The 19,111-nt window shown below is 46.1% G+C and overlaps 1 non-coding gene across 1 annotated transcript; it reads left to right on the forward strand.

Annotated features, from left to right (window-relative positions):
• Positions 1-1,606: 1,606 nt before the first annotated feature.
• Positions 1,607-1,743, forward strand: LOC119041785 (small nucleolar RNA SNORA2/SNORA34 family). Its single transcript, XR_005081108.1, has one exon. It is a non-coding gene; the product is annotated as a small nucleolar RNA SNORA2/SNORA34 family (small nucleolar RNA).
• The last annotated feature ends 17,368 nt before the right edge of the window (positions 1,744-19,111 follow it).

The raw sequence follows: 19,111 nt of genomic DNA on the forward strand, positions 1-19,111 counted from the left end.
CTGGTGTGGCTCAGTGTGTTGAATGCTGGCCTGCAAACCAAAAGGTCACCGGTTCAAATTCCAGTTCAGGGCACATGCCTGGCTTGTGGGCCAGGTCCCCAGTAGGGGGCACGTGAGAGGCAACCACAGATTGATGTTTCTTTCCATCTCTTCCTCCCTCCCTTCCCCTTTCTAAAAATAAATAAACAAAATATTTTCTTAAAGATTTCGTATACTCATTTTTAGAGAGAGGTGAAGAGAAGGAGAGAAATATCCCCCACGGGGGACCTTGCCCACAACTCAGGCATGTGCCCTGACTGGGAATCGAACCTGCGAACCTTTGGTTTGCAGCCCATGCTCAATTTACTGAGCTGTGCCCGCTAGGGCAATAAATAAAAGCTTAAAAAAAAAGAAGCATAAAGTGGTTGCTGTACTGTAGGGAGATTAATGTGGTACCTCAGATACAGTACAGAAGAAGGCAAGCTAGCTGCTACTGTTCTCAAGGAACACTTCACGAAAGTAGCACACGAGCTGGCCTTAACAACTGAGAAGGGGTTCAATAGATGGAGAATCTGAAGAGCCTCAGAGAAGACAATGTGTGATAGTTAAAATGAACACTGTTTTCCTGGAGTTATGGGGGGAAAAAGAGGTTGGTATGGCTGGGAGGATGTCTATAGAGAGAAAACGAAAATAAGGTCAAAGAAGTAGAAGTGGAGTGACCCTCCTTGGTCACAAAGAAGTGAATAGACTTTATCTGCCGCTCAAGGCACACTGTAAGTTATATATAGTTTAAAAGCAGGAAAACAAAAGTCCAAGCACACCATAGATTCGATCTAAGAATGGATTTGGGTGATAGCAGCAGCAGAGATTAAGGTCTCAAAATATACCACTAAACTATGGTTGCCAGTCCAGTTGCCTGTGGGGGCCAGGCAGATGGCATACATGAATGAAATGGGTCAGATGCAAGAAAACAGACTGGTGAAGAACTGTGACAACTAAGATGTGAATTTTGCTAAAAAAAAACCCCACAAAACCCCCAAAACAAAAAACAGTGGCTGCTGCTCGGTTCCAGTCAATAAATGGGGGAATGGGGGAAATCTGATTTTGACATGAAATCTCTCAATTGTGGATGAAAACTAAAGCAGTAGTTCTGGGGTAATGGTAGTGCCACTTAGGAGAGGAAGGGTTGGTCTAGTTGGGATGTGGGGAGCTGATGGGAAGAATAATGCAATCCATTTTAGACGTTAAGTTACAGGATCTGTGGGAAGCCAGGTTAGTCTTCGTTTGGACACATCATGAGCTTGAGGGGACTGGGGAAAGCAAGTTTAGGCTAGAGGTTTAGGAGACATGGATATCTAGGGAGAAGGCACACAGCAAAGAATGATCTTGTTGGCGCTCTCCCAAGAGGTAGAGAAATTCTGATCACTGTTCCTGGACCCTCCATTGGATCATAGGCCCAGGGAGTTTTCTAGGTGCATAGGACTGTGCTGAAGATGAGGGACTGGGCAAAGAGAGGCATGCTCAAAAGGAAGAAAGGGAGAGAGGAAAATTTTACCCCAGCATGGCCTGATTTCACATCAGCTAGCTGCATCAGATTATTTGGGGGACCTTTTAAAATACAGATATATTGGCCCTGAATCAAGGCCAGCAATTTGCTGAAGCTGCTGGTTTCAAGCAGAAGCCTAAAGCAATGTCTTTCTATGGTCTGTTGGCCATCTCAGAACTTAGGAAATGTAATGGTCAATTCATTAGAAAGAAACATCTGGAAGAAGAAAAAAGTACATATATACAGCTCCGCCACATAGGTGTGCCTAAATATTTTCCTTGATCATTCCCACTGTGTGCCACCTCCTCACTTCATTATTTTAAGGAGAAGCAGTCTCTAAGTCTTACAAGGGCCTTAGAAACCACCTTGTGTAAACCCTTCCATGATTCACATGGGGAAGCTTCCCCTCCTGAAAAAAAAAATAAGAGAGAATTCCAAAAGTTAGTAAATTATGAAGCTAGGACCATAGTCTGTAATCTCATGAATTTGTCAGCCCTTTTTTTCTAGGGGGGAGGGTGCTAGCCTGTGTATGCATGTATGTGTATACATGTATGCATGCATGTGGGGGTGGCGGGGAAAGAGAGAGGGAGAGACAGCGTGTGAATCTCACTTGTCTTTCACCAAAATGCTGATCTCCTGCCCTTGGTGAGTGACATGCAGCAATTCCATCTTCCCTGCTGAGCCAAGGAATACCCGTGAACATTGCATTTTGACTGATATCTGGCACCTTCATCAGTATAGCAGGAACATGTGCACATAAAAATATACACTGCAGCGGATGCATAGGTCTCGTGAGAAAAGCAGCACTGGAAAATCCACAGCAACCAAACACCCAAGAATGCAAAACAGAAATCCCTGCCATCACATTAAGGAACAGCTGGAAAACTCTTTCCATACCTCTCACAGTCCTAGAGTTTGCCGTCCAGCTGCTTGGCCACAGGAAAAAAAAATGGTTATCAGAAGCCTTTCCCCTCAGAATAGATGTAAGTCATGCTGTGATTTTCAAATTCACCCATCCATCTTTAACCACCTTTCTGGACATCAGGGATTTGGGTCTGAAAACCCTGACTCTCAAACCCAAACCATGCACATGTGGCCGAAAGCCAGGAGCCAAGGAGTGCAAGGGGAAGAGTGGGTCACAGCTGACAGCAGAAACATCTGCTTATTTAAGGGTCTCCACATAGTGCCCTGTACATAGAGAATGCTGCTGTCTTTGCGGGAAAAGAGACCCCAGAGTAGTTGACATATAGTGGAGTTATAGACGTGAACACAGTTGCTGCTGAAGCACAAAGGAGGTACAGTCAAGTAGACTGAAACAGCATTCGGTGAGGCATTCTACAGGAAGTGTTGTCTCAGCCAAGTGCTGAAGGATGAAACTTAACCAGGTGCAGGGGAATAGACAGGCTCTCCACATGGAATGAGTAAAATTTCCTATTTGATTCTTTTTTATATTATGTATTTTCCTGCCGAAAATGTTTAATCTTTCCAGGGATTTTAGGAATGTTTGCCCTTATTTCTTGCAGTATAGTTGTAATAGTTGTTTTAAACTTTAAAAAATATATATTTTATTATTACTGGAGAGAGGGTGAGGGAGGGAGAAAGAGGGGGAGAAACACTGATTGGTTGCCTCTCATATGTGCCCCGACTGGGTACTGAACATGCAACCCAGGCACGTGCCATGACCTTGCATGTTGTGGGGCATTGCCCAAGCAACTGAGCCACACTGGCAAGACCATAGTTTCAAATGTCTTGAGAATGCCAGCATCCATGTCATCTGAGTGGCATCTCTTGATTTTCTTTTTTTAATGACTTGTGAGGTTTACTTGTTTCTTATGTCAGGTAATTTTGGATTATACCTCAACACTTTCAATATTATCATATGATAGTGTGTATCTTGGTTAACTTGTACAGTAAATTCTAATTTGTAAAAATTTTATGAGGCAATCTACTGCATTAGGTTAAGGCCACAAATTCTAACCTGCTTCTGTAGACCACGACTCTAACATTTTCAAAGTATTTGCAGTGTTATTCAGATCAACAATCAAGGCTCAACTATAAGAGGAAGGTGCACACAGCCCACTTGAAGAGCACACCTGGAGCACCCAGCTCGGGTGATAGGGGAGGCTGTGGCACTGGACCTTACAGGATACCTATTATATTAGGCCACACTACCAAGACATGAAGTCAAAGCAGCTCTACCTAATACATAGAAACAAACATAGGGAGACTGCCAAAATGAGGAGACAAAGAAACATGGCCCAAATGAAAGAATAGAACAACAGTCCAGAAAAAGAGCTAAACGAAATGGCCCTGTCTGGTGAGGCTCAGTGGATTGGGTTCTGGCCTGTGAACCAAAGGATTGCTGGTTCAATTCCCAGTCAGGGCACATGCCTGGATTGTGGGCCAGGTCCCTAGCTGGGGGTATGCAAGAAGCAACCACACATTGATGTTTCTCTCCCTCTCTTTCTCCTTCCCTTCCCCTCTCTCTAAAAATAAAATCTTAAAAAAATATATATATATACACACACACACACACACACATATGTAAGAAGTAAACAAAATGGAGACAAGCAAGCTACTAGATGCAGAGTTCAAAATATTGGTTATAAGAATGCTCCATTAAGGTAAGGGAAGAGTACATGAACTCAGTGAGAACTTCAACGAAAAGATAGAAAATATAAAATTAGAGATAGAAAACATAAAAATGAACTAGTCAGAAATAAAGAATATAATAACTGAAACAAGGACTACATTACATGGAATCAACAACAGAGTACATGAAGCAGAGGATCAAATCAGCGATTTTAAACATAAGGAAGCAGAAAACACCCAATCAGAACAGCATAAAGATAAAAGAATCCAAAATGATGAGGATACTGTAAGGAGCCTCTGGGACAACTTCAAGCATACCAACATTTGCCTCATGAGGGTGCTGGAAAAAGGAAAGAGAGAGTAAGGAATTGAAAACCTATTTGAAAAATAATGAAAGAAAACTCTCTTAACCTGGTGAAGGAAATAGACATGCATGCACAGAAAGTGCAGAGCATCCTAAACAAGATAAACCCAAGGAGGCCCACACCAAGACACATATTTAAAATGCAACCGGTTAAAGACATCTAGGAGCCTAGTTGGCTGCTAATGCCATTAGTGAAATGTTGACTTCTTCTGGCTCCAGAAAATGGAAAGAAGCAGTATAGCATCATCTGTACACCAGCCTTTTGAGACATGAAGACTATTATTCTGTTAAAAGGCACATTTTTTTTCCCTTAAGGCAAAAATTCCTTTTACCTTTCCTCATAGATCCTATTTCCAACTGTTATAATCATTTTCCTTTGCTCCTCTCTGAACATGCTCTAATTTCCGGTACTCTTAAAATGCAAGTTGCAGGCAGAGTGGAGAGAGCAGGGTAGAGAGAAGGAGTGGGAGAGGGAGGGAGACAGAAAGTGGGTGCTGGGCCAAAGAAACTGTGGTGTAAGGATATGGTCCGAATTCCAACCTTGAACTTAAATGACACAAAACACCTGTGGCTATCTTACCCCATTAACACTGAGGTTCTCCCATCAGAGACTTGTCCAAGTTGACAAGGAATCAGCGGACAATAAAGAGGTGATGAAGCCCTGGCGGGTGTGGCTCAGTGGATTGCGCACCAGCCTGCAGACTTAAGGGTCACTGGTTTGATTCCCAGTCAGGGCACATGCCTGGGTTTCAGGTCATCCCTTGCACATTGATGTTTTTCTCCTTTTTCTTCTCCCTCACCCCTCCTTAAAAATAAATAAAACAATAAAAAATAAAGAGGTGATGAAGCCTTCAGGGTTAAGCAGAAAGGAACCCCACTGGCTGCTCTGGGGCTTAACTCCAGCTCAGCCTCAGGTCACCCGAGGGGCTTTGGGGAAAGCTTCTTTCATTCCAGGTACTCTCCTCTGCTATCAACGACATTTTGTTATGTTGAACCATATGAGATTGCCAATACTCAGCTAATTTCGACTGGCACAAACAGCAATATCATGTGGTTCAGCTTAGTACTTTTATCTATTGTAGTCATGTGCCTATTCAACTACCATACCACTTCCCCAGAGAATAAATGTATTATGTACACACACACGCACACACACACAGCACTGCTAGCCTGGCAGCTCCTTTCTGACTGAAACAGAGCTGGATCTTTGAAAAACAAAGAGGCCTGGCTTTGCTGTGCTTGCTGATTTCCATGGCAGAAATGACTTTCACCATTGCCAATTATCAGTGTGATGTCACACTGACTGTGGAGTTGGGAAGACATGAATACGATTGGGTCTTATGAGCTGGTATAAGCTGGCTATAGTACACCACTACTGCGCATGCCCTATGGAACTTAGCACATGATCCCAGACTTAGCCTGATGGCAGGTATCTGTTTGCCAACTTAAAGATCGAGCCACCTCATGAAGAATCCAAGCTGCGCAGACAATGCCAGAAATAATGACAACTATTTTGGCACCTTGTTTTACAGTTTTCCAAATACTTTTTATATCCATCTCACAAAAGGGAGACAGTAGGAGTTCATATTCTTACCTTATGGATGAGGAAGCTGGGGCCCAGATAAGTGAGGGGAGTGCCCAAGGTCACATGGTTATGGGCAAGCCATGACCAGGCAGATCTCTGATATAATTTACAGAGCAAGCAGACACTCTTTTTGCTGTTAAACTCTATTCACTGAAGCTTGGCTCCATCTTGGGCTACAGAGAAGATATTGCCTGATTCATGGGATGGGAGCTGGAATGCCAGAGACTATTTCTACCAGCTGCCCACAATTACCCTGAATAGTGGCTTCCATGAATATAACCAGCTGTGGAGGAAGCCACATGAGGCCACTTGTCCTTTGTCTGTCCCTCTGCTCAAGCCAGAAACATGTTCAACCTTGGTATTAAAAATGAGAGAAAGAGAGAGATCAAATAATTGAGAGACTGAGACAGAGAAATTCAGATTGAGGAGTTGGGGTTATGAAGAAAGAAGGGGGCCCTGGCTGGTGTGGCTCAGTAGATTGAGCACGGGCCTGCCAACGAAAATGTTGCCAGTTTGATTCCCAGTCAGGGCACATGGCTGGGTTGTGGGCCAGGTCCCCAGTGGGGGGGTGGGGGAGGCAACTACACATTGATGTTTCTCTCCCTCTCTTCCCCTCTCTAAAAGTAAATAAATAAATAAATAAATAACCAAAACAATAAAACTCTAAAGCCAGTGTGTCTAATGACTGAACTATTGCAATGTAGGATCTGACTGCTGGCAGTGAAACCAGAAAAGAAAATGGCATTTGGGCTGCCTGTCACTACCAAACCCAATAAGCAATGACAGTGATTGAATCTTTATGGGCGCTTTATTCAGATGGCCAGAGAGCTGAGAAGATGGTGGGTTCAGACCCTAACAGATTGTGTTACATTTTCTTCCCAAGCCAGGAGTTTTAGAACAGAGAACAAAGTGCAGTGAAGGGGTTTGAAATTCAAGGAAAATTAGATAAAGAAACTGCAGCATTCTTGTCCTGGGCAGTCAGCTGTTCCCAGGGGTGGGAGGTCCTCTGTCTCTCTCTGAAACACAATGTCCTGGATGCCTCCACTTGTCCCCAGGCGGTGGTCTTTAGTAGTGCCCCAGGAGGTCGGCTGTTTCTCCTAGGAGCTAGGCTGGGCCTTATCTGTAGTTTCTGAAACAAAAGCTTTAACATATGCATTACTTACTGGGCTTATAACTATTTACCTTAAAGTAAAATTTTCCAACTCTTGAGTTCCCTATCAGTAGGTGCCAATGGCTTTTCACAGGGCCCTGGCCTTGTGACTGAGAGGAGCTCACAAGGGCAGACATCCCTGGAGGGAAGCATTTGGCCTTGCATTTCTATAGCCTTTTAGTATTTTGAAAAAGTTCTTGGACATCTCTCCTGTACTTCACTTAATGATCTGATGGTCTGTGCTGGAGCACAGCATTGCTTAGAGGGAAGCTGAGTGGGCATCACTGGCTCCATTTAGCAGGGGACAAAGCATGCTTAGGCCTGGGACAGACCTATTAGGCTCTCAAGGATTTGCCTGGTTTACACTCAGCCAGCTGCCAGCACAGGCCTACCCTTAGGCATTTTAAATTTTTACCTGGAGCTCTTTAAAGATAATACCTTTGTCTTTGACATTGAAATTAAGAACAAACTGACAGTAAGCAGACAGGAGGGAAGAGGGAAATAATGGGTGGGGGAGGGAAAGGGTTGTAAATGAACATGTATAAAGGACCTATGGACAAAGCCAAAGGGGATAGGATCCAGGATGGGAGGTGGGGGTAAGTAGGGTGGGGAAAGTGGTGGTGGAAAAATGACGACAACTTCATTCAAACATTAATAGAATAATACCTTTGTCTTTGATAGCAAAATATTATATACATAGATGTGCTCAAATAATAGATTTTTCAAAAAATATAGTCATAAAGTGTATAATTGCACAAACTACGAGAACTATAGAAATCCCATTAATACCCAGAGAACAGTTGTAGTCCTCGACCCAAGCCATTTTTTTTAACTTCCAGTTAAGTACAGTCTCTCTTCAGACTGGCCTACCACTAAGCCCAGCCCCAGAGGTGGCATTATAAATACTCTTCAAATGCCTGGCTTTAAGGCTGGGCTGCTTTGAAAGTAGCCCTCAAGGTAGAGATGAAGAAGAAAGCATTTTGGTGAGTCCTTTGTTTGCACCCTGCAAGCAGACACAGCTCACTCGCCAGCACAAAAAGCTGTTGTGAACTGATAAAAGCACCAAGTACCAGACACTGTTATTTCCTTCCCACTCTTTTCTTTGGTCCCACTGTTCCTCATTTTCCTCCTCCCTTTGCACCTGGGCTTTTCCTGCCCACTGTAGACTACTTACCTCGTCGATGATTTTATCTTCATGTTGTAGCTCAGACCTTAGCCTGCTCTTTCAGGTACAGCTGGCTCAGGGTCTCCTGGCTCTACGCACTTCCAATTTCTGGTAAAAGAAACCCATTATCCTTCAAGTTTCCATTTCTGCCTTCCACTAGGGTGGAAGACCTTGAGCCTGGATGCTGACAGCACTTGCCTTTCTAGGACCCTCAGGTCCAGTCAGCAACAGACACTTGCAGTGCCCAGTGGAAGAGGCTTGAGGGGCACATGTTTTGATTTGCTGAGCTACAGAGGCCTCCACAGAGGGAGAGCAGGCTGACTGAACTCTCTCCCACGATGGTGTCCACAGTTACCAAGGATCCGAATTGAGGCTGCCTGTGTGCCCGTGATACAAGCCACGATAACCAGTGATTGTGTGCTACCTGGGTAGGTCCTACCCAGGCCAGGCACTAGACAGGGAAACTTTGTACACAACACTGCTAACCCACACAAGTTGCAGATTATAGCTCCCATTTTACAGATAAAGATGCTGAGGCTTAGAAAAGGTCTCATTTATTCAGGTTCACACAGTGGGTAGGTTGTGAATACAAGAATAAGACCCAGGTCTGTTTGACTCTAAAACTCATAACCACTGAAGTGTTATTTTTTTATTTTATTGATTATGCCATTACCGTTGTTCTATTCCCCCCTTCATTCCCCTCTACCCTGCACCCCTGCCCCCACCATTCCCCCCCTTTAGTTTATGACCATGTGTCTCAAGTTCTTGAGATTCTATATTTCCCATACTATTCTTGCCCTCCTCCCTATTTTCTACTTACCATATATGCTACTTATTTTCTGTACCTTCTCCCCCCCTTCTCCTCCTCCCACTCCCCTGTTGTTAACCCTCCATGTGATCTTCATTCCTATGGTTCCACTCCTGATCTAGCTGTCCTTTTAGTTTCCTTTTGTTTTAGGTGTGGTTGTTAATAACTGTGAGTTTGCTGTCCTTTCACTGTTCATCTTTTTTATCTTCTTTTTCTTAGATAAGTCCCTTTAACATTTCATATAATAAGGGCTTGGTGATGATGAACTCCTTGAATTTGATCTTATCTGAGAAGCACTTTATCTGCCCTTCCATTCTAAATGAAAGTTTTGCTGGATAGAGCAATCTTGGTTGTAGGTCTTTGGATTTCATGACTTGGAATAGTTTTTTCCAGCACCTTCTTGCCTGTAGGGTCTCTTTTGAGGATCAGCTGACAGTCTGATGGGAACTCCTTTGTAGGTGACTGTCCCCTTATCTCTTGCTGCTTCTAGGATTTTCTCCTTCATTTTAATCTTGGCTAATGTAATGATGATGTGCCTTGGTGTGTTTCTTCTTGGGTCCAACTTCTTTGGGACTCTCTGAGCTTCCTGGATTTCCTGGAAGTCTATTTCCTTTGCCAGATTGGGGAAATTCTCCTTTATTATTTGTTGAAATAAGTTTTCCACTGGTGGCTGTTCCTCTTCCCCTTCTGGTACCCCTATAATTCGGATGTTGGAGCATTTAAATATATCCTGGAGGTTCCTAAGTCTCTTCTCATTTTTTTGAATTCTTGTTTCTTCATATTTTCCTGTTTGGCCATTGTTTTCTTCCTTCTGGTTCACTCCCTTGATTTGAGTCCCAGTTTCCTTTTCATCGGTATTGGTTTCCTGTGCAATTCCCTTCATTTCAATTAGTTTAGCCTTCATATGTTCCTCTAATTTGTGACTAAAATCAACCAGTTCTGTGAGCATCCTGATCACCAGTGTTTTAAACTGTGCATCTGAGAGTTTTGCTATTTCTTCATCGCTTAGATTTATAGGCTCTGGGGCTTTGAGACCTTCTTGAGCCATTTTTGGTCTGTTTGAGCCCGTTAAGTATGAGAAGGGGAGCCTTAGTTGTTCACCAGGGTGGGGCCACCCAGGTCACTGGGTTGTGACGGTAGTGTGGGGGCGGGGTCAGAGCAGGGAAATGGTGGCCCCCTCTGCTGCCTCTCGCTGCTGGGGCCTGCTCAGTCCCGTCTCACTACCCACTCCCTCGCTGGTCTATCTGCGCACGAATGCACAGTCCACAGTCAACCCGCCGCCTTGCGCCCTCACTGGGCCCGCCTGTTGCAACCCCACGCAACCCCACGCCTGGGATCCGTGCACCTGAGTTCGTCTGACTGAGTTTTCCTGTGCAACCCCGCTCTACCAGCTGCTGGCTTCACCCCTCTTACCGGTCAGGCTGAAGAATTCGTTGTTATCAGACTTCCGAAAAGTTCAATTTTCTGTGTTCTGGCTGTGTTTTCTGTTGCTAATATTTTGTTGTCTCTAAACTTGGTTGTGTGAGAAAGCACAGTGTCTCCACCTATTCTTCCATCTTGTCGAAAGTCCTCCACTGCAGTGTTATTTACAATCGCCAAGATATGGAAGCAGCCCAAGTGTCCCTCAGTAGGTGAGTGGATAAAACAACTATGGGACATTTACACAATGGAATACTAGTCAGCCATAAAAGAGAAGAAAATTTTACCCTTTGCTACAGTATGGATGGACTCGAAGAACATTGTGCTAAGTGAAATAAGCCAGTCGGAGAAAGACAAATACCATACAGTTTCACTCATATGTGGAATCTAATGAACAAACTGAATTAACAAGGGAAATGGGGGCAGATTCATACACAGAGAGCAGGCTAACAGCTGTGGTGGGGAGGGTAAGGGATGGAAGGATCAAGCAAAAAGGAAAGAGGATTCATGGACATGGATAGCAGTGTGGTGATTGCTGTGGGCAGGCGGATAAGCAATCAAAATGTTACTGGAAAAAATACAATAAAGATTCAATCAATCAGTAAAAATAAATAAAAATAAAACTCATAATATCAGTTAACCTCTTACAGGTTTCCAGGAGTAATGACAAAGTGTTACAGAACAGAAGTCGGGGGGGGGTGGCAATATTTGGCCCATCCAGGGATGCCAAAAACTGCTACAGAACAGGGGTCCCTCCCAAGGACAGTATACTAATACCTACTAGGCTCGCCTGTCTGCGGCTAAAGGAAAGACATCCCTCAATGCCAGAGATTTGTGAAAAGGAAAGGAAAGGTTTATTTAAAGCTACACAGACTTAAAGTAGTGACCTAATGTCCCCATTAATGTATCAAAGTCCTTTAGGATAATCACAGACACCCACAGCACTTCCTTTTCCCCCTGCCCTAATTCAAGGTACTGTATTTCAGGAAAAGAAGCACACATCTGTGTTTCAGGCTGCTGGCACCATCAGCTGTGTCACCGTCCAGGCAGGATCTCTAATTACTCCAAAGGCATGTGGCACCTTCTCACGGTCCACTGGCAAAGAGTTCTTTGTACCTATTTTCCGGGCAAAGTCTCTCCTGCTTCCCAGGCCACGCAGCCAAGGGAAGCACCCCAAAGCCGTGTGGGCCTCTTCTACCAAAGCTTCAGGGGTCAGCACCTTGACCAAAAATGCATGATTCTTTCTCAACTTTGGCAAGAGGGGGTCTGCACTCTGCCAAAACCACGTGGCTCTCCTTCCAATGGCTGCCACATCTGTGTTTAAATCCCTGCGCCAATCCTCCTTTGCAGCCCCATTTCTGACTCCTCCTACAATCAGTTACACCTGCCAGGACTCCCATACCTTCTCAGCTTTACTGGGCTGCCGTAGTGAGTGTGGGCAGGTGTGGTCCCATGGTGTGGAGCCAATCAACTCCAAGCTCTCACGCAGGCGCTGCAACTCAGGGGGACCAGCCCCCAGTCACATCCTGGGTAGAAGTCACTCCCTTCTCCCTGGGTCAAAGCATGGCCACAGCTATTTAACATATCTATGAAACCAGTTAAAGGTTATAGATATGTTAAATGACCACTCCAGAGGTTAGCTGCAAAACTGTTGCTGTGCAAAACAGATCTCACTGGCCCTGCTCCATTTGTCCCTTCCCCCAACTGACACCTGGGGGCTGGTGAGGACATCTTAATATTTCCTGGACACCTTGAACCCTGGACCCCACTCCAAATCCCTTTTCTGGGGGGCCCCCCTCTTGGCTGTGGCCTGTTACAAAAGGGCCTAGGTAAATTTGTCCAAAGTATTCTATCTAGCATATTAAAATGAATGGAACTACCTGCTCTGTGGTGCTGAGTTTTTGAACTTTGTTCATTATTTTATTCCTAAATATGCCAATGTTAAAAGGATATTAAAAAACATCAAGTAAAGCAGTGGCCCCACACTCCTCTGCCTAGGTTCTGGGATGCACATTTGAAGAGGGCCACAAACATGACAGTGTGTCCAGGAGGGAGTAAGAAGGCTGGGGAAGGGGATGAGACCAAGGGCATGTGAGGAAACACTGCAAGGGCCTGGAGCTGTTTACAGCCTGGAAAAGAGACAACTCTGGCTAATGTGAGTCAGATCACTTCTCTGCTCTTATCTAACTTAGGAAAAGAGCCAAGGTCTTTACAATGGGCTACAAGGTCCCTTCCAATGTCCCTCACCTCAACAATGCCTCTGTGACCTCATCTCCTATTACTGTCCCCTCATTCAGCCCTCTTTAGCCACACTGGACTCCTGGTTGTTCCTGCTACATGTCATCTGTTCTTGCCTCAGGGCTTGAGCTCCTCTCTCAAACAGGACCTGCTCAGTGAGTCCTTTCTTGACCTTTTTATTTTATTTTATTTTATTTTATTCTATTAAGATTTTATCTTTAGAAAGAGGAGAAGGGGGAGAGAAACATCAATGTGTGGTTGCCTCTCACACACCCCCTACTGGGGACCTAGCCTGCAACTCAGGCATGTGCCCTGACTGGGAGTCAAACTGGCAGCCCTTTGGTTCGCAGACCCGCATTCAATCCACTGAGCTATGCCAGCCAGGGCTTGACCACTTTATTTTAAATTTCAGACTTCTGTATTCCCTTCCCTACTTTATTTTTCTTCATTGTACTACCACTAGCTGACATTCTCTGTCTTTCGTTTATTTATTTGGGTTATTATCTGCCATCCCCAAAAGTAAGCCTAACGAAGACAGGGTTTTTCCCTCTCTTGTTCACTGCTGCCCCCTCAGCACCAAGAACAGAACCCGGAATACAAGTGTACTTTGTATTTGTTGAGCCAAAGAACATCTCTGCCTTCCGATGTGAAAGGGCTGTTACAGGCCCAAAGAGTGTAGAAAGCAGAAGAGATCTGTGTACAGGCTCCCAGGGACTAAGTGAGGCCAATTCCAGTTCAGTACAAGAAGGAATATCTTAGGCATTAAAACTGCTCTAAGAGGCCTAGCTGGTGTGGGCCAGTGGATTGAATGCCGACCTGAGAACCAAGGGGTCGCCGGTTCACTCCCAGTCAGGGCACATGCCTGGGTTGTGGGCCAGGTCCCTAGTGGGGGGGGCACATGAGAGGCAACCACACACTGATATTTCTCTCCCTCTCTTTCTTTCTCTCTTCCCCATCTCTAAAAATAAATAAAATCTTAAAAAAACAAAAACTGCTCCAAGAATCGATGCTAGTAGAGGTAAGCAGGAACAGGATGGATGGTGTAGAAGTAATTTAAGCATCAAAGGGGAAGAGTCTGGAAAGGGGCGTAAACCTGAGATTTTATGTTCTCCACTGCCTCATTTACAGGTGAAGAAACTGAGGCTCTGAGAAATTACCTGAGTTTCCATCAGTTGCAGGCAAAGCAGGGGCCGAGATCTTGGGATCCTGAAATCTAGAATAGTAAAATCAGTTTTTATGCCAATTTTAAAGATTTTATTTATTTATTTTTAGAGAAGGGAGGGAGAGAAACATCGATGTGCAAGAGACACATTGATTGACTGGCTGTCTCTTGCACACTCACAACCCGGGACCTGGCCTGCAACCCAGGCCTGTGCCCTGACCAGGAATCGAACCAGAGACCTTTTGGTTCTCAGGCTGGTGCCCAATTCACTGAGCTACACCAGCCAGGGCTCTTTTTTTTTTTTTAAAGATTTTATTTATTTATCTTTAGAGGGTTAGGAGAGAGGGAGAGAAACATCAATGTATGGTTGCCTCTAGTGCCTCCCCTGCAGGGAACTGGCCTGCAGGGAACCTGCCTGCAACCGAGGCATGTGTCCTGACTGGGAATCGAACCATGATCCTCTGGTTCACAGGCCCATGCTTCATTTTTTTTTAATAGGCAGTATTTTTGTTGAGGTGAGATTTATGGAAATATCTATGTGTGTTTGCATCTGTTGTCTGTCAATGACATGCCCCCCGCCCCCCTATTCACTGGCTCTTTGGAAGTAACCAGAGCCTTGACAGACCTCTCACAAGAGGGATTTCACAGTATAGAAACCAGAAGCAGGCTGAAGCCACCAAATCTATCATGCTTTTACAAAAGCCTAAACTCTCCTCTGAGAACATTTTGTCAGAAAGGAGAAGAATGAGCCTTTGGAAAGGCCAGAGAGAAATAAAGAAGGGAGATTCCCAATCCTCCAAGCTCCCTCTGGAAAGGGAGAGCTCATGAGTCTGGGGCAGAAGGAATTCATATGCTACTTACGACTGTGCTTTCTGCACGGGAATGGATGGCTCGAGGTAGCCAGAGGGAGGTAGAACCTAAGTGCCCCTGGTCCTCTACTTCCCCTCCCACACTGTGGGCACAGAAAATGAGGATGTCAGTGGTGACTGTAATAGATTAGAGATTAGTTGTCCTTGTTATAATTTCTGGGGAGCACAAGCACCCCCTGGATTCTGGTGCCACTCTTGGGGGGACGCCAGTCATGATTAATATGGACTTCTCTGCTTTCCTGTCAGAATGGGGAACTTGGAGTCAGAAGTCAGTCACTTTAAAGAAACCAAACAAGGACTATTTCTTGCACACCCCCATATCCGACACCCATGCCATCTTCGGCCTCATGAAGGACATGACATTATTTATAATCACAGCCTGGGTGGCCAGTTGGTGATGGCTGCTGCATGGGATCCCTTAGGCAGCCTCATGAGGTGCTCCACAGTCTGGGAGAACCATGTGGAAAATGCACTCAGGCATCCAAAGCAGGGAAGTGGAAAAGCAAGAGGGAAACTGAAGGACCAGAGGAGAGCAGCCTTCAAGAGCCCATCAGACAGTAATTATTCTCCTAGAGAATGAGACCGTTTCCCACTGTGGCCATTAAGTGATTTACAATTAAGTAACTCTTCATGAGGCGGTGCTCCAATTGACGGTGAAGGTCCGAATGGCAGGAGACCTGTTCTCCAGGCATTTAAGTGCTCATGTCTATTGACTCACTCTGCTATTCATCATCTTTCCCAGGCCACTTATTAGCAGGTTTAAGTGGGAGAAGAGTAGGGCCCACCTGGCTGGAACAATGCACCAAGATCCAAACCTGGAGGTGGAAGTGGGTAACGGCAGTCCCTCCCTGCGCTCATAAAGGCCCTGGAGCTGGGAGGCTTGGCTGGGTGCAATAGGAAAAGGAAGTAAAGCTTTAAGATGCTTGGTTTTGAGCCTGCTGCTGGGGGCATTGCTGGGATTCCGACCCGAGCACTGCTAATTACAGCTAACCAGCAGCCTCACTCAGGTACAAGGGGAAAAGCTGAAGGTTTGGAGTCCAGTGATCTGGCTGTGAACTTTGGCAAGGGTCTTCATCTAACTGAGGCTCAGTTTTCACATCGCAAATGTGGGTAACAGCTATGTGAACCTCACAGAGTCAAGAATGAGAGAAGCTAACGTAGATAAAGTGTGTAGTGTCTGGCACATACCAATGATGTTATGCATTCTGCACTTGGAGAATTATTAGTAGTAAGTTTTCTCTCCCACCACATCTTCCACCCCAGCCTGTACACCCTCTCTCTTGCTCAGACTTGCAGCCAACGTTGTGCATTACCACGATCAGGCCATTTCACTGTTCCATGCCTTGTTTCCTCCTTCATATAGTGGGGATGAAACCATCGGCTTTGTTCCCCTGTTGCAGAGGCCTTTTAGGTGACAGTGGAGACTGCCGACTTGAAAGTGACGCCCTCAGGTCACTTGCTTGTGTTGACTAACTAGGTCTTGCTCACAGAAGCCACATAGCCCCGCCTGTGTAGGAATGAAACTGGGAAATGACACAGGTGTTCGGGCAGTTGTCACTACCAAACCCAGTAAGCAATGACAGTGATGGAATCTTTATGGGCACTTTATTCAGATGATCTGAGAAGATGGCGGGTTCATACTCTAACAGACCCTCCTCTATCCAGGCCAGACTTTGTATACCAGGGAATAAACAAGGTGCGGTGAGGGGTTTTGAAATTCAGGGAGGGTCAGGTAGAAGAAACTGCAATATTCCTGTCCTGGGCGGTCATGTGTTCCCAGGGGCAGGTGGTCCTCTTTCTCTTCGTGGAACACAATGGCCTGTATGCCTCCACTTTTCTCCAGGCAGTAATCTTGAGCTGTGCCCCAGGAGGTGGTCTGTTTCCCTGGAGCCAGGATGGGCCTTATCTGTAGTTTCTGAAACAAAAGCTTTAACATATGCATTACTTACTAGGCTTATAACTATTTCCCTTAAACTAAAACTTTCCAACTCTTGAGTCCCCTATCAGGAATTCTGCAGGGAGAAGAGAACAGTCAGTAGAGTCCTGGGCCCAGTCAGGATGGAGGCAATGGGAGCCAGCAGCTTGCCCATCGCACCTCCCAAAAGGCTCACGTGGAGGTCTCTTATCTGGTGGCTTTCCATCTGCTCTAACAGACACCGGGAGCCAAGGCAGCCCACTTGCTGGGTGCAACCCCAGCCCCCAGGTGAGCCATCAGTGGGGCCGCCCAGGATGGTTGTCTCACAGATTGGAGCAAGGTCTGAAGAGGTTTCCTCCACCAAGGCCCCCTTCCGAGAGGCATAGGACTCCCCAGGCGGCCCCAGTGAGGGTGGCCATCAGTCACAGCACCACAGGAGGGGCTCTTACCCCTCATCTTGCCCCTGGCATCTTGTCCAGTCATGTGGGGCACTGCAGAAAAGAGTTCCACCCCAGGCCAAGGGAGTTCTAATGAGAGTAGGGAGCGCTGGACTGAAGTAGCTGGAAGAGTTCCCTGGGTCAGAGGTAGCCCATTTCCTGACTTGCTTATGTAAATGGGTGTAGTGCATGCCACCCACATTATATATGGAGAAACGGATTTGTCCAAGTCCCAACTGATGAACGATGGGCAACAATTAGGACATTCGCCTGCACCTTCCGGACTCCACAACCCCTGTGAATTTCCAATGGATATAATAAGACCTCCCAGATGGTGTTGCTCCCAAACCTCCCGGAGCAAACCTGACCCTCTTCTGCCTTCCATAAGCTGCAGCCTGGGGCAGAGAAGTCACTTCCTGTGGAGTATCAACACCCCTCCGAGAGATTCCCTCTTTCCTCTCTTGCTCATTTACTTTATTCTGGCTTTGCTTGACTCAGGAGTTCCTGGGGGCCACAGAGGTCCTTTGCTAGTCTGGGAAGGGGGTCCAGGCAGCCCTCCTGTGTTGTCTGCAGTGGCACTGTCCGCCGTGCTTTCAAGCAGCTATTATTTCAGGCCTCCTGGCTTGGACATGGCAATTGGATAGAACTCAAGGAAGCCCCCCATCTGGTGTCAGACCCCCTTGCTTGTCAGGGGCTGAGGGTAAGAGTCTGCATTAATGAAACCAAAGCTGTTAGCACCATCACCTTTTCCTGGTCGGTGGCACAGGGAGGACTTAAGTGTGGGCAATAGGAAGGGGAAGTGATTGCCACCTAGATTAGGACAAGCTGGGAAATCAGGGCATGCCCCCAAGGTGACTGGGTCATTACTGCGGTATACCTGTGGTGCCTAGCAGATGAGATGCACAATAAGGGGCGAAGCCACATGCTCCCCACTCAGCCCCGTGGCTGAATGGGTGATGCTGGCAGCTGCCTAGATAGCATGTCATCTCTACCCACTGGCCTGGGAGGAGGATGCCATTCCTGCAGCTTGGCCTGAGTCCCACCAGTAGACACATCCTTTTGGTGGAGCTGTCAGGAGGTGGTCCACCTTCTTGCTGTCTCCATTTCCCTTTAAGGGCAAACCCAGAAACTATGGCTCACAGGCACGCTGCCATAGAACAAACCACAAGAATGCACTTTAGTGACTGGGGGTCCCTCTTGAACCTGGTTTATTAGCATTCAGCAAAAGAAACATAGGTTGTTACAAACAGGAAGTGCATCAAGATATCCAGATGTCAGTGAGAATTGGGATCGGGGAGGTCACGATCCGGGCGACTCTGTGACGTCTCAGGAACAGAGAAGGGGAAGTGAGGGTGCATCCAGGGGCCACACTCCCCTCTCTGTACTGGGAGAGAAAGAACTTTTATACCTGGTGTTGGGATGTACTGCAGTTTCTAATTTCTTCCCTCTGTCCCCCAGCCATTTTATTGAATAGGACCTAAATATACATTCCTGGTTTCTTCCCTCCCACCCCAACCCCCGTATACAGCAGGGAAAATAAGCACCAATAGTAAACAGGAATAATAATTAAAATCCTGCCTCTCGGTAAGCCCAACCCTTATACATATACACGCCATGTGGATTTTCTTCTTTGGAGTGACTACAGGATGAAAGTGTGGGGATCAAGCTGGTAAGCCATAGCCCCCCCGACAGTCACTGTTTCCCAAAGTACCATCCATGTGTGAGCTGGAGCAGGGCCAGGGAGCGGGAATGGTGGTAGCAGGGAGAGACTCCCCCAAAGCAGCATGAGGGGGCAAGGAGGTCCCCAGTGTTTCTTCTGGGTGAATGTCCCAGTAACTGAGCTCCTGGTTAAGTCCCATGCAAGGGTTTCCTGGATAAGACG

Source organism: Artibeus jamaicensis, unplaced genomic scaffold (genome assembly GCF_021234435.1).
Source record: "Artibeus jamaicensis isolate MK-2021 breed Jamaican fruit bat unplaced genomic scaffold, CSHL_Jam_final contig_457, whole genome shotgun sequence".
In the NCBI taxonomy this organism is placed as follows: Eukaryota; Metazoa; Chordata; class Mammalia; order Chiroptera; family Phyllostomidae; genus Artibeus; species Artibeus jamaicensis.